The sequence below is a fragment of the Dendrobates tinctorius genome, unplaced genomic scaffold (genome assembly GCF_039654945.1).
Source record: "Dendrobates tinctorius isolate UK_male_01 unplaced genomic scaffold, ASM3965494v1 ptg000046l, whole genome shotgun sequence".
NCBI lineage: Eukaryota > Metazoa > Chordata > Amphibia > Anura > Dendrobatidae > Dendrobates > Dendrobates tinctorius.
In genome coordinates, this window is record NW_027361714.1 from 66,307,484 (window position 1) to 66,321,498 (window position 14,015).

A 14,015-nucleotide genomic window follows, 5' to 3' on the forward strand; every position below is an offset into this window, starting at 1 on the left:
CATATAATGGAGAAATATGAAGGTGAAAGTAAAAGTGTTGAGGGGAAAGCAACAGTTGTGACAGGGACGGATTATAGCGACGGCACCAAAGAGTTTCTGCTAAAGGGGCCGCACCACCACACACAACACACAAACATTTCACAAACACCAAACAAACATCACACAGACAGCACACATACACCAACCCACAAGCACAACACCACACAAATGCCACAACACACCACACAAACACCCGACCACTCTAGACACACACAACACAGACACCACCCCACAAATACCACAACACCTCCCCATAAATACCACATACACACCATACACACATGCACGCAAAGACCTCACACGCACGCAAACACACTCAAGATGGATGCACCCTACGCACACGGACGAACATTACTGAGCAGCAATATTGGTCAGGCGAAAAATGCCTCATAGTAAGATCGTCATTGTTGTTTACTATACAGGGAGCTTTCATCACTGAAGCTGCTGAGGTAAAGTGAAAGCTAAACTCTGATTGGTTGCTATGGGCAACTAGACAAGTCTGCCTGTGATGTGGTTTTCATTACTGAGATGTGAGCTCCTTCAGGTCATAGTAATACTGTGTGAGGGCTGCTCTGTATTCACTATTCATCCTATTACACCTCTCATCAGTGTCAGGTGAATACTAAAGGGTCATAATACTAAGGACTGTTTTTTAAAATGCCGCCCAAAAAAAGACCATCTATTGGGCAAGTTCATCCAAAAGCTAAGAAAGCAAAATTGTGTCAAAGAGCTGAGACAAGTGAACAACGTGACTCGCGGCTTGAAAAGAAATGGATGAGACAGGCTAAATGTAAGGCAGCTGAGACATCAGAGAAAGGGGAATGTCGTCTTCACAAGAATCGGAGAAGGCAGGCTGAAGCAAGGAATATGGAAACATCTGAACAAAAGGATGAACAGTTGTAATAGTTTATATTACATAATATGTATTGAATATGTAAAATCAATAAAAATGTTGAAATTAAAAAAAAAAGTTGTTGTTCACATCAATGTTACGACAAATTAGTAAAATGCCAAAATAATAAGAATTTAAAGTGAAAAAAAAAAAATTACTGTAGCACTCTGAAAATGTCAATTTCAGGGTGACATTGAAAATTTTACTTTAGCTACCATAACCAACAATTTAAGATATTTTCCGAGAGCGAAGTCACGGGTATTCTACTAGTAAGTAATAATACATAAAGAAGAGCAATGTACTATGCAGTGTAAAGTTATTAATACGTGCTAAGACAATACAAAAGGCTTTCAGGGGATGTTGCTGCGGGTGGCCTCTCTTGTAGATATTCTAATAGAGAAAAGGCCCACACACAAGGAAATGGAGAGCTCTTACTTTCCCATAATACAAGACCACCCACTGATGTGTCCTAGTAGCACTTCTAATATTTACATAAAACGTTAAAGACTTTTTATTTCAAATATATTTTAGTTTATTGTGGTTAATATGAATTAAAGTTAAACTTCAAAACAAATATTGTTATATCAACTTACTCTGAACATTTCCTTGAGCTACAGTTAAAATAAAGTAAGAATTCTGTATGCACATTACTCTGACCATAGAAATGAGATAAAACAGCCTATTTCAAACAGGGTTTTGTTTCTTCCATTGGTTAGCTATTGTCTTCAAAGCAAATGACAGATAACTGGCACCTGGTTTTGCCTGTAATTGAGCATAACCTGAATTTTATTCTCTTGCAATATTTAGCTGTTTATTGCATTAAAATGGTTGTCTTAGCAAAACAACCTCTTTTTAAGTTGAGGCTACAGAGGCCTGATCATAGGTTCATGACAAGATAAAGTTTTGGGGATGCTACAGCAGTTTTTTTTCAGTCTGTTAGGGTATGTTTCCACAGTCAGTAGTGGCAGTGCTTTGGACGCAGCTCCATCCAAAGCGATGCCGGATTTTTTACGTGCGGTGATTCAGTATGTGTTCATTGAACCATGCGGAATCACCGTGTCCTATACATAGGACGATATTTATCTTGCGGAGACTAGGCGTCTCCGCAAGATAAATAGACATGCTGTGGTCTAGAAAGACACGCTGCACGTCCGGTTACGCAGGGAAGCTGCGGGTGTCCCTGCATGCATAGTGGAGATGGGATTTCATAAAATGCTATCCACTATGCTCTATCATCTGGACACTGCGGATTAGACGTCCAATCCGCAGAGTTTCCTGATTGTGGAAACATACCCTTATAGGTCAGCTTGCTTGTTCGGTAGCCATAATTCATAGATGTGTACAGAAAATTCTTTACTAGTTGGAATGTACAGCAACATGAACAGGATCTCTTCACTCTCATGACTGTTGCTGTACTCCCTATTAGAGCCACCTAAACATTTTCATTGTAGCATTTTGAAAAATGAAACACTATATGGTAGACAAAAGGTAAAAGACCTTGCAGATGCAGGATTTTGGTATTGTAACAGAGACTCACCGTGCTGTACCAGGATTGACCAAAGTAATTTGATAAAAAAGGGAAAAGCAATTACTTTCTACAAGGATAGCGGAACAAGGTTCTGTAAAGAGCTTGGGATACAAAGAGGAGGAAAACTACTGAGTTAACTGGTACAACAGTGGGAACTGTCATTTCAATGACACATTAAAGCGAATCTGTCAGCAGGATTTTGCTAAGCAAACTACAGGCATTGTCATGCTGGCGCTGTTCACTGATTAAAATGATACTTACGGTGAAGAAATCCATCCTGCGGTTCTTGTGTAATCAGTGTTAGAAGTTTTCAGTTAATGAGATGCCCATGCTCCGGGGCAGGACCGTAGACAAAGTCTTATCTTCCTGCTCTAAGCCAGAGAAACCAAGGAAAGATCTGCCCACAGGTCGCCCCAAAGTACAAACATGTTCCTCATCATAGAGATGGAAACAGACTGTTTGTGCTTAGGGGTGACCTGTGGCCAGGTCTTTCCTTGGTCTCTCTGGCTTACAGCAGGAAGATAGGACTCTTCCTAGAGTCCCACCCCAGAGCATGGGCATCTCATTAACTGAAAACTTCTAGCACGGATTACACAAGAACCACAAGCCAGATTTCTTCACCCCAGGTATCATTTTAATCAGTGTAACAGCGCCAACATGACAATGCCTGTAGTTTAATTAGCAAAATCCTTCTGACAGGTTCACTTTATGACCTACAAAAGGTCATACCATAATTACTTACATTACTTACTAAAAATGAGTTAGGTCACAGTCTGTATAACTGAGCTTATGTTTTGATTAAAAACTTAGTTGATTTTTACCAGTGTTTTTTGAGCTTTGGCAACCAGAAGTAACTTTTCAGTTTAGGAAAGCCATTTTCATATAGCCTATTAGGGAATTCTGAGTTAACAGCTGTTCAAAGAATTCACAGTTTTGGGCCCTTACAAGGAATGTATGTTACACTAAAGCATGGGTCCTATCTTATAATACAATGACAATCCTGACAATGATTTAGGCTGGATTCTCACAAAATAATTTTTTTTTTTCATCTATGCCCTATAGCCAGCCCTTGGTCACTTCCACATAGATGTCTTTTCGTCAGTATTTTGCATAAGCGTTTCTAAGAGTTGCAAAACATGGAAGAGGAAAAACTCGTTTTGATTATATTTTTTCTTTGTAAATATTCTACAAGCCTTTTTGACTTTCAAATAAAAATCCAAAATACTGCTGTGCTAAAGTGGCCTTATCATTCACTTGATAAATTTGGTGCACCATTCAATAAAAAATCAATCTCTCATCTCCGTGATATGGTGCTTGCATCCAGCTAGGTCCTATGCCATTGCTTTGCCATTTGCACAAGGCTGAAGCTGAAATGTTCTAATAAGCAGGATCCTAATCATTTTGCTTAAGTGTAATAATCAAAGTCCATTTTGTAATATGTTATCTTTGTCTGTTATTTACTCTCTTAACATGTTAGATATTAGGAGAAAAATAACTAGGATATTAAGAAATAAGAAACCTTCCATGCTCTCCAGCCAGAGATTGAAATAGGAAACATAGTGTAGGAAGAAAATTGTTACTGTTTGGATGGCAGGTGTCACCATGCATATACTACGGAGTCAGAGATTCCCTTTACTGCTTTCTTTCCAAAATAAATCTACGGAAAAAAAATTGTAAATGCATTATTTACAGGGGGTTTGCAATATATCAATACTGATGACCAATCCTTTGGACAGGTCATCAATATCAAATTGGTATAGGGGTAAGACCTGGACCCTTCACTAATGAGCTGTTACAACTTACGGCAGTGACTGGATGTAAACAGTGTATGAAGTGGAACACCACCATGCCAAGTACTAAGCTAGATACTGCAGATCAGCTAATATTTAAGGAATAATGTGACAAACTATATCTCTCGTTCTACTGTGATGGATATTTGCTATGTATGTGAGGGTAGCCTGAAGATGTTCAATGGAAGCTTGATTCTTCCTTTTCCTGGTCTTAAAGAGTACCTATTGTTTTAGGAAATTTTTTATGGTATTTCAGAAGTTTTGATCTGTGGAGATCTGGGTGCTATGACCCCTACAGAAATCAAGGGATAGAAAGCTCATAAGTTTGCACACTATTAACCCTGCTTCTCTGAGGAGAGCTGCACAAAACCGATCACAGACAAAGGAGCATAGTGCTCAGCTGAACATTTATACCCCTAAATTCAGCTAATCTCTGCAATTGGACACTGACAAATCAAAGCAATAGAAAGGTCACTATGATGTTTAAAAAGCATTCTGAAATGGCAAATTCACTTTTACACATTATTCAAAGCAGGGGTGCAAAATCAGCCAGGGGGAGGGCTACGTATAACTCATGATACCCTTTTGTATGGATCTCAGCTGCCTGGTTCAAGCATCTGGTCACATGTATTTTTCATGTAATGGCCAAGACTAGTGGTGCCTAGCACCGTTGGGATGGGTAATTACGAATCATAAGCTGTATGGTTATTTCTGGGCCAGCAATATTTTAACCTACAGGGTGAGTCTTGACTCCTGTAGCACAGAAGAGAGTAGATGAGGTGAAGATGTAGACAAGAATGAATGTCACGCTGGTGGATCGTGGACCCACTGCATCATGAGCCAGGCTTACCCTAAAGGCACATGGCTAAGCGGCTACCTGGTTTTCACTATAATTCCTGATGGTGGAATTAAACTTCATCTGTGGCCGTCAGGTACTACGCCAGGGCAGTCCCTGGTACTGCGGCACGCAGGTACAGACTCGGAGTACAAGGCAGGACAGGATACTGATGCTGGTTCAGGCAGTGCTGATTCTGAAACACTTGACAGACCAGACAGTGGTACAGGTTATTATTATTTATTTATATAGCGCCATTAATTCCATGGTGCTGTACATGAGAAGGGGGGTTACGTACAAAGATATATATATCATTAACAGTAAACAAATTTACAATGACAGACTGCTGCAGAGGGGAGAGGACCCTGTCCTTGTGGACTTACATTCTACGGGATAGTGGGGAAGAGACAGAAGGTCGGGGGTGCAGCAGCTCTGGTGGTGATGAGGCGGCAGCTCAGGCGGTGGTGAGGTGGCAGAATGGTTATTGCAGGCTGTAAGCTTTCCTGAAAAGATGGGTTTTCAGCTTCCGTTTGAAGGACCCGAGGGTGGTGGATAATCAGACGTGTTGAGGCATGGAATTCCAGAGGATAGGGCATATTCGGGAGAAATCTTGGAGGCGGTTGTGTGAGGAACGAATAAGTGTGGAGGAGAGTAGGAGGTCTTGGGAGGATCGAAGATTACGTGAGGGAAGATATTGGGAGATTAGTTCAGAGATATAGGGAGGGGAAAGGTTGTGGATGGCTTTGTAGGTCAGTGTTAGTAGTTTGAACTGGATTCATTGATGAATCGGGAGCCGGTGGAGGGATTTGCAGAGGGGAGAGACGGGATGTCATGATCCATGCAGGATCAGGACAGATAAATGCACAGGTAACCTTTTTTTTCTCAAGCTGTGCTTAGAGATGTTTTTGCCCCCGGTGGCCATTTGGATTATTGCACTGTGGTGTCGTTTGTTCTAAGTTTGCCCCCGGTGGTGGTGAGCATCATTGCACTCTGTTTCTTTAGTTAAGTGCACATTTATAATGCAGGTGTGATTGCTGGCTCTGCTATAAAAGAGTCACAGGTGTTGCAATCAGTGTTAGTGATAGCATTCATTTCCAACCATCCCTGGTGGAGGAAGGAGCTGGAGAGAGCTCCTTGCAGCACAGTCAGAGCCCTGGTGTGGAAGGAGTCAGAGGGGATTTCCTTGCAGCTCTGACAGAGCTTGGTGGCAGCGATTCAGGAGAAGAGCTGCATTCTGGTGGTGGACTCTGTTGCCAGGAGCAAGAGCAATAGAGTAAAGCTAAGTGGTGTTCCCATTTGTGTTTTCCCTTTGTGTGTACAGGTATCCTGAGCGGCACCGGGTGCGGGACCGGCATAGGGAACATTAGGGACACTGACTCAGGGGAGTGCAGGAGGTCTCCACTTTCCCTTTCCCTATCGCAGGGCCCACCATTGTAACTGTGTTCCCTCCCCCTTGTCTTGTTGTTTTAGTTACCGGCCTACGGGCCGTGTCTCACAGGACTGTATCACGTGCCGCGTCTTGTTGTTTACAGTTTCCAGCCTGCGGGCCGTGTCACACAGGACGGGTCCACGTGACACGGGAGTAGCGAGGAGAGAGGTGGGTTAGTCGGGCAGCAGAGTTGAGGACAGACTGGAGTGGTGCAAGAGAGTTAGCAGGGAGGCCACAGAGGAGTGTTGCAGTAGTCAAAGCGGGAGATGATGAGGGCATGTACAAGAGTTTTAGTAGATTTAGGGCTGAGGAAGAGACGGATTCTGGAAATATTTTTGATTTGGAGGCGACAGGAGGTGGCAAGAGCTTCCATGTGTTTTTTAAGGACAGGGCAGAGTCGAGAGTTACTCCAAGACAGCGGATTTCAGGTGCGAGAGAGAGCGTGATGCCATTTACCATAATAAATAGATTGGGTAGGGAAGATACGCGAGATGGAGGAAAGATAATGAGTTCAGTTTTGTCTACACTGAGTTTTAGGAAGCGAGAGGTGAAAAAGGAGGATATGGCTGGTAGACACTCCGGGATTCTGGACAGCAGAGAGGTGACATCTGGGCCAGAGAGGTAGATCTGAGTGTCATCTGCATACAGGTGGTACTGGAAGCCATGGGACTGTATGAATTGTCCTAGGCCAAGAGTATAGATGGAAAAAAGTAGGGGTCCCAGGACAGAGCCTTGGGGGACTCCAACAGAGAGGGGGCGGGATGAGGAGGTAGTGTGGGAGTGGGAAACTCTGAATGTGCGGTCAGAAAGGTATGAGGAAATCCAGGACAGGGGAAGGTCTTTGATGCCAAGGGAAGAATCTGTAGCAGTAGGCAGTGGTCAATTGTGTCAAAGGCAGAGGACAGGTCGAGAAGGAGGAGGATGGAGAACTGTCTGTTAGCTTTGGCTGTGAGTAAGTCATTAGTAATTTTGGTCAGGGCAGTTTCAGTGGAGGGGGGAGCCAGATTGCAGGATGTCAAGGAGGGAGTTAGATGAGAGGTGGGAGGAAAGTTGAGCATGGACATGCTGTTCAAGGAGTTTGGAAGCAAACGGGAGCAGTGATATGGGGCGATAGCTGGGCATAGCAGTTGGGTCAAGGTTTGATTTTTTGAGGATGGGTGTTATGATGGCATGTTTGAAGGCAGAGGGGAAGGTACCAGAAGTTAGGGATAGGTTGAAGAGATGGGTTAGGGCTGGAATGATCATGTTAGTGAGGTTGGGGAGCAGGTGGGAAGGAATGGGGTCAAGTGCACAGGTGGTGAGGTATGATTTGTGAGGTTCAGACCGTGCGGATCCTGGAACACTTGACAGGACTGACACTGGTGTAAATTCAGACACTGTGGATCCTGGAACACTTGACAGAATGAACACTGGTGAAGGTTCAGACATTGTGAATATTGGAACACTTGACAGGATGGGTAACAAGTTCAGGGGCTTATTCAGACTAGACAGGTTTTGGTTCAGGTATTCAGGATCAGGAACAGACAGGATGGATTCAGGTTCAAGTACAGACAGGAAACAGGTTCAAACACAGACTGGTAACAGGTGCAGGTTGAGGCAAGATGGATCCAGGGTCTGGTACAGGCAGAACAGTTTCAGGATTCAGGTTCAGGTACCAACAGAGTGGTTTCAGGTTCAGGTACCAACAAGTGTGCTGTTCCATCTAAGTTATGCTTCTACGGTTTCCATAGATTGTATTCTTTTCCATGCTGTGTATAATCTAGTCTTGCATGAGCTCTGCTGTCATCTGCTGGTCTTTTTTCTATATAGCAGCCTGCAGTTAATTAATCCTCATGGCATGCCTTCCACTTCCGGATCAAGGTTCAGGTATTCTCTTCCTTCTAACAGCCATTGTTAGTTTCACTTTCTCCTGGGAGAGACATGCTTGTACTGAGCTGTGAAAGGCATCAGTTTTTGACCACTTTGCTGTACCACATTGGTTGTTACACCTACATTTCTGGAGAAGTACTGTGTTATCAATCATATGCTGTATGTCCGGACTTCCAAATAAACAAGTCTGGACTTCACAATCCCTGGTGTGCATCATCTCTCCAGATGCCGAACAGCATTGGTCCTGTCTGCTCTCCATTGAGGAAATGGAAGGAAGGAATCTCTCACAGCCCCAAACAACTACGCCTCCATTCGCCTCATGTGGGGACAGAACAACAAGGTGGTTTCAGGTTCAGAAACTGACAGAACAATTCAGAGACTAACAATGCGATTTCATGTTCAAGGACCAACAAGGCAGTTTCAGGTTCAGGTACCGACAAGGTGGTTTCAGATTCAGGAACTGACAGAACGATTCTGGGACTAACAAGGTGGTTTCAGGTTCAGGGACCGACAAGGCGGTTTCAGGTTCAAGATTTGGGTTCAGGTACCAACAGGGCGGTTTCACATTCAAGAACAGGGACCTGACAAAGAACATAGCAGCTTGAAGACTAACTAAAAAGAAATGCTGCACAGGCAGCTCTTTACAGTGGAAGGTGCTTTAAATACATTAGTGTCTCCCAGCGTTTGGTTGGGTGGGGACTCAACAGGAGTGTGGGCGCTACCCCTTTAAAAGGCAGTGAGTGTGGGTGGAATGTGCAGGTCCTGGGACACAGGAGCAGGAGAAGAGGACATTGCTAAGCGGATGAGGTGATGAGAATGATGGCATCCCTGCTGGGAGAAGGGGGAGGAACTATGCAGGAAAGACTTTTCTGTTTCAGTGTTTGGCATAGCACAATAGTAGAATGAAGAGAGCTGAATACATGATTTCTTCATTTCTGGACTGCAAACCCATGCAAAGGATGTATAAATCTTCATAGGCGGGAGCCCCATAAATCGAATCAGCAACTATTAGAAATTTATGGCATATACCGTGTTTCCCCGAAAATAAGGCATGGCCTTACATTATTATTTGCTCTCAAAGATGAGTTAGAGCTTATTTTCAGGTGATGTCTTATTTTTTTTTTTTCATGAACAACAATCCACAGTTATCCACAGTTATTGTCGAACGAAAAAAATCGACATTTATTCAAATACTAGCTGAAGAGCCCGGCGCTGCCCGGGCATAGGAACGAACTGTGGTTAGTTGTAGCAAATTATAATTATCCTCCATCCCATAGTCCCGTGCCCATATACCCATCACACATCGTCCATCCCATAGTCCCATGCCCATACACCCATCATACATATTCGCCATCCCATAGTCAAGTGCCCATATACCCATCATACATATCCGCCATCCCATAGGCTCGTGCCCATATACCCATCATACATATCCTCCATCCCATAGTCCAGTGGCCATATACCCATCACACATCCTCCATCCCATAGTCCCATGCCCATATACCCATCATACATATTCTCCATCATAGTCCCATGCCCATATACCCATCATACATCCTCCATCCCATAGTCCCATGCTCATATACCCATCACACATCCTCCATCCCATAGTCCCATGCCCATATACCCATCATACATATTCTCCATACCATAGTCCCATGCCCATATACCCATCATACATATTCGCCATCCCATAGTCGAGTGCCCATATACCCATCACACATCCTTCATCTCATAGTCCCATGCCCATATACCCATCATACATATCCTCCATCCCATAGTCCCGTGCCCATATACCCATCATACATATCCGCCATCCCATAGTCCCGTGCCCATATACCCATCACACATATCCTCCATCCCATAGTCCCGTGCCCATATACCCATCACACATCCTCCATCCCATAGTCCCGTGCCCATATACATATCCGCCATCCCATAGTCCCGTGCCCATATACCCGTCAAACATATCCTCCATCCCATAGTCAAGTGCCCATATACCCAGCACACATCCTCCATCCCATAGTCCCGTGCCCATATACCCATCATACATATCCTCCATCCCATAGTCCAGTGCCCATATACCCATCACACATCCTCCATCCCATAGTCAACCATTATGACATCATAATGAGCGGCGGCGGGGCTTGCAACCTATTATGACATCAGCGTCGCCATGGCAACTGTTGTGACATCATGAGGGGCGGGGCTTGATACGCACACACTGCTTCCCCAGTATGCAAATAGGGGCATTATGACATCACAATGAGGGGCGGGGCTTGACGCGCACACACTTTTTCCCCCAGTATGTAGATAGGGGCAAAATTGTTTGGTGAATTGGAACGCGAGGGGTTAAAATTTCGCCTCACTACATAGCTTAGGACGCTCTCGGGGTCCAGACGTGTGACTGTGCCATATTTTGTGGCTGTAGCTGCGACGGTGCGGATGCCTATCCCGGACATACACATACACACATACATACACACATACATACACACTTTGAGCTTTATATATTAATCATGTCATCACACACATACAGTTGTGGCCAAAAGTATTGACACCCCTGCAATTCTGTCAGATAATACTCAGTTTATTCCTAAAAATGATTGCAAACACAAATTCTTTGGTATTATTATCTTCATTTAATTTGTCTTAAATGAAAAAACACAAAAGAGAATGAAGCAAAAAGCAAAACATTGATCATTTCACACAAAACTCCAAAAATGGGCCGGACAAAAGTATTGGCACCCTCAGCCTAATCCTTGGTTCCACAACCTTTAGCCAAAATAACTGCGACCAACCGCTTCCGGTAACCATCAATGAGTTTGTTACAATGCTCTGCTGGAATTTTAGACCATTCTTCTTTGGCAAACTGCTCCAGGTCCCTGATATTTGAAGGGTGCCTTCTCCAAACTGCCATTTTTAGATCTCTCCACAGGTGTTCTATGGGATTCAGGTCTGGACTCATTGCTGGCCACCTTAGAAGTCTCCAGTGCTTTCTCTCAAACCATTTTCTAGTGCTTTTTGAAGTGTGTTTTGGGTCATTGTCCTGCTGGAAGACCCATGACCTCTGAGGGAGACCCAGCTTTCTCACACTGGGCCCTACATGATGCTGCAAAATTTGTTGGTAGTCTTCAGACTTCATATTGCCATGCACACGGTCAAGCAGTCCAGTGCCAGAGGCAGCAAAGCAACTCCAAAACATCTGGGAACCTCCGCCATGTTTGACTGTAGGGACCGTGTTCTTTTCTTTGAATGCATCTTTTTTTCTCCTGTAAACTCTGTTGATGCCTTTGCCCAAAAAGCTCTACTTTTGTCTCATCTGACCAGAGAGCATTCTTCCAAAACGTTTTAGGCTTTTTGAGGTAAGTTTTGGCAAACTCCAGCCTGGCTTTTTTATGTCTCAGGGTAAGAAGTGGGGTCTTCCTGGGTCTCCTACCATACAGTCCCTTTTCATTCAGATGCCGACGGATAGTACGGGTTGACACTGTTGTACCCTCGGACTGCAGGGCAGCTTGAACTTGCTTAGATGTTAGTCGAGGTTCTTTATCCAACATTCGCACAATATTGCTTTGAAATCTCTTGTCAATTTTTCTTTTCCGTCCACACCTAGGGAGGTTAGACACAGTGCCATGGGCTTTAAACTTCTTGATGACACTGCGCATGGTAGACACAGGAACATTCAGGTCTTTGGAGATGGACTTGTAGCCTTGAGATTGCTCATGCTTCCTCACAATTTGGTTTCTCAAGTCCTCAGACAGTTCTTTGGTCTTCTTTCTTTTCTCCATGCTCAATGTGGTACACACAAGGACACAGGACAGAGGTTGAGTCAACTTTAATCCATGTCAACTGGCTGCAAGTGTGATTTAGTTATTGCCAACACCTGTTAGGTGCCACAGGTAAGTTACAGGTGCTGTTAATTACACAAATTAGAGAAGCATCACATGATTTTTCGAACAGTGCCAATACTTTTGTCCACCCTCTTTTTTATGTTTGGTGTGGAATTATATCCAATTTGGCTTTAGGACAATTCTTTTTGTGTTTTTTTTCCTTTAAGACAAATTAAATGAAGATAATAATACCAAAGAATTTGTGTTTGTAATCATTTTCAGGAAGAAACTTAGTATTATCTGACAGAATTGCAGGGGTGTCAATACTTTTGGCCACAACTGTATGTATATAAACACATTGCACATATGAACCATAAGAGCCTGTCTCCTCTTCAGCTACTCTAGGGTCTTGAAGTTATAAGACCTTTGGTGACATCATGGTCACATGACCATGATGTCACCAAGGGTTCTTAAGCAGTCTTAACATCAGAATAGAAACACTGGGGGCCCTGAGAAATTGCTCTCCCATAACACTGGCACTGCATACTAACTCGTCTTCTCTTCAGTTCTTCTACACTCCCGCCCTTAAAGGACCATTGGTGAAATCACAGTCACATGACCGGGATGTCACCAAAGATCCTTAAGCAGTCTTAACCTTGTGATAGAAACGCTCAGTGCCCCTAAGAGAGTTGGGTGGCTGGGCAATTGGACAGTTCCCCTTCTCTTAACATTGGCCCTGACTGTAACTAGGGCTTATTTTTGGAGTAGGACTTATTTTTCAAGCATACTCCAATAATCCTGTAAAATTAATATTTTCAGGTGAGATATTATTTTCTGGGAAACATGGTACTTTCAATATGCAGTTTAAAAAGGTAGTACTTAGGTAATATTGCAGTTAATGGGGTTTGTTCGATTTGACAATGTGGTCCTCGGACTCACAGCTTATGCATCCCTGAGTAAAGCAAGTAAAGTATCACACGAAAATAAATAAAACTTGCATAAGCAAGAATAAAACAGAAAATAAGTCACAACATGTAGTAATCAGAAGTGATATTTTTTGGCCTGATGAAAAAATGTAAGACTAATCAAACCCAGCGTCGGACTTCTTGCTATGTGCATAAATATTTGTAACAATGCATGCAAATTAAAACATTTGCATCAAATTAATGTCACTTTCAAAACTATGATTAAAAATTTTGTTAGTCTGTTTTGCAAACATGATCTTTCAAGAACGTCTTTTACAAAATGAAGCATTTGTGTTTTTGGCTGATACACCTTGATTACCAGCTAGGAACCAATCTCACATTAAACATGACTAATGCCACAACAATGGCTGAAATTGGCCCGACCGCAAATTCCTGCATTTAATAACTGTCTGGATAATTAGTGCTCCCCGTTCTGAGGGAGGAGCTTAACTTATGCAAATTGTTACATTTGCATACAAGCATAAATAAATGATTTAACAATGAGCACAATAGGACTTAGCTGACTACACAAGCTTGGGAACATAACTGAATGAATGATCATTACGATACTGCTAAGAATATTTTTACCTTAAAATGTGGCAACTTTTTAAATCTGAGATGAGACAAGAACTTCTAAATATAGTCTCTACACACTAAAGGCAGACAGCAGCGAACAACGTTCAGTGCTCATTACGGCAGCCTATAAACCCAGGTAATGTTATATGGCTTGCTGCTTTTTATATGTTTTCTTTTCTAACTCAATCGTTTTTTTTTTGTCAGAACATATAAAACAAACTTCAGGGAACTTTCAGATATTGGTCTACACTTTGCTGAAATT

The 14,015-nt window shown here is 43.0% G+C and overlaps 1 protein-coding gene across 1 annotated transcript in view; it reads right to left on the reverse strand.

Moving 5' to 3' along the window:
- Positions 1-14,015, reverse strand: part of NT5DC1 (5'-nucleotidase domain containing 1) — a 430,483-nt gene that overhangs the window by 306,831 nt on the left and 109,637 nt on the right. The window lies entirely within an intron of this gene.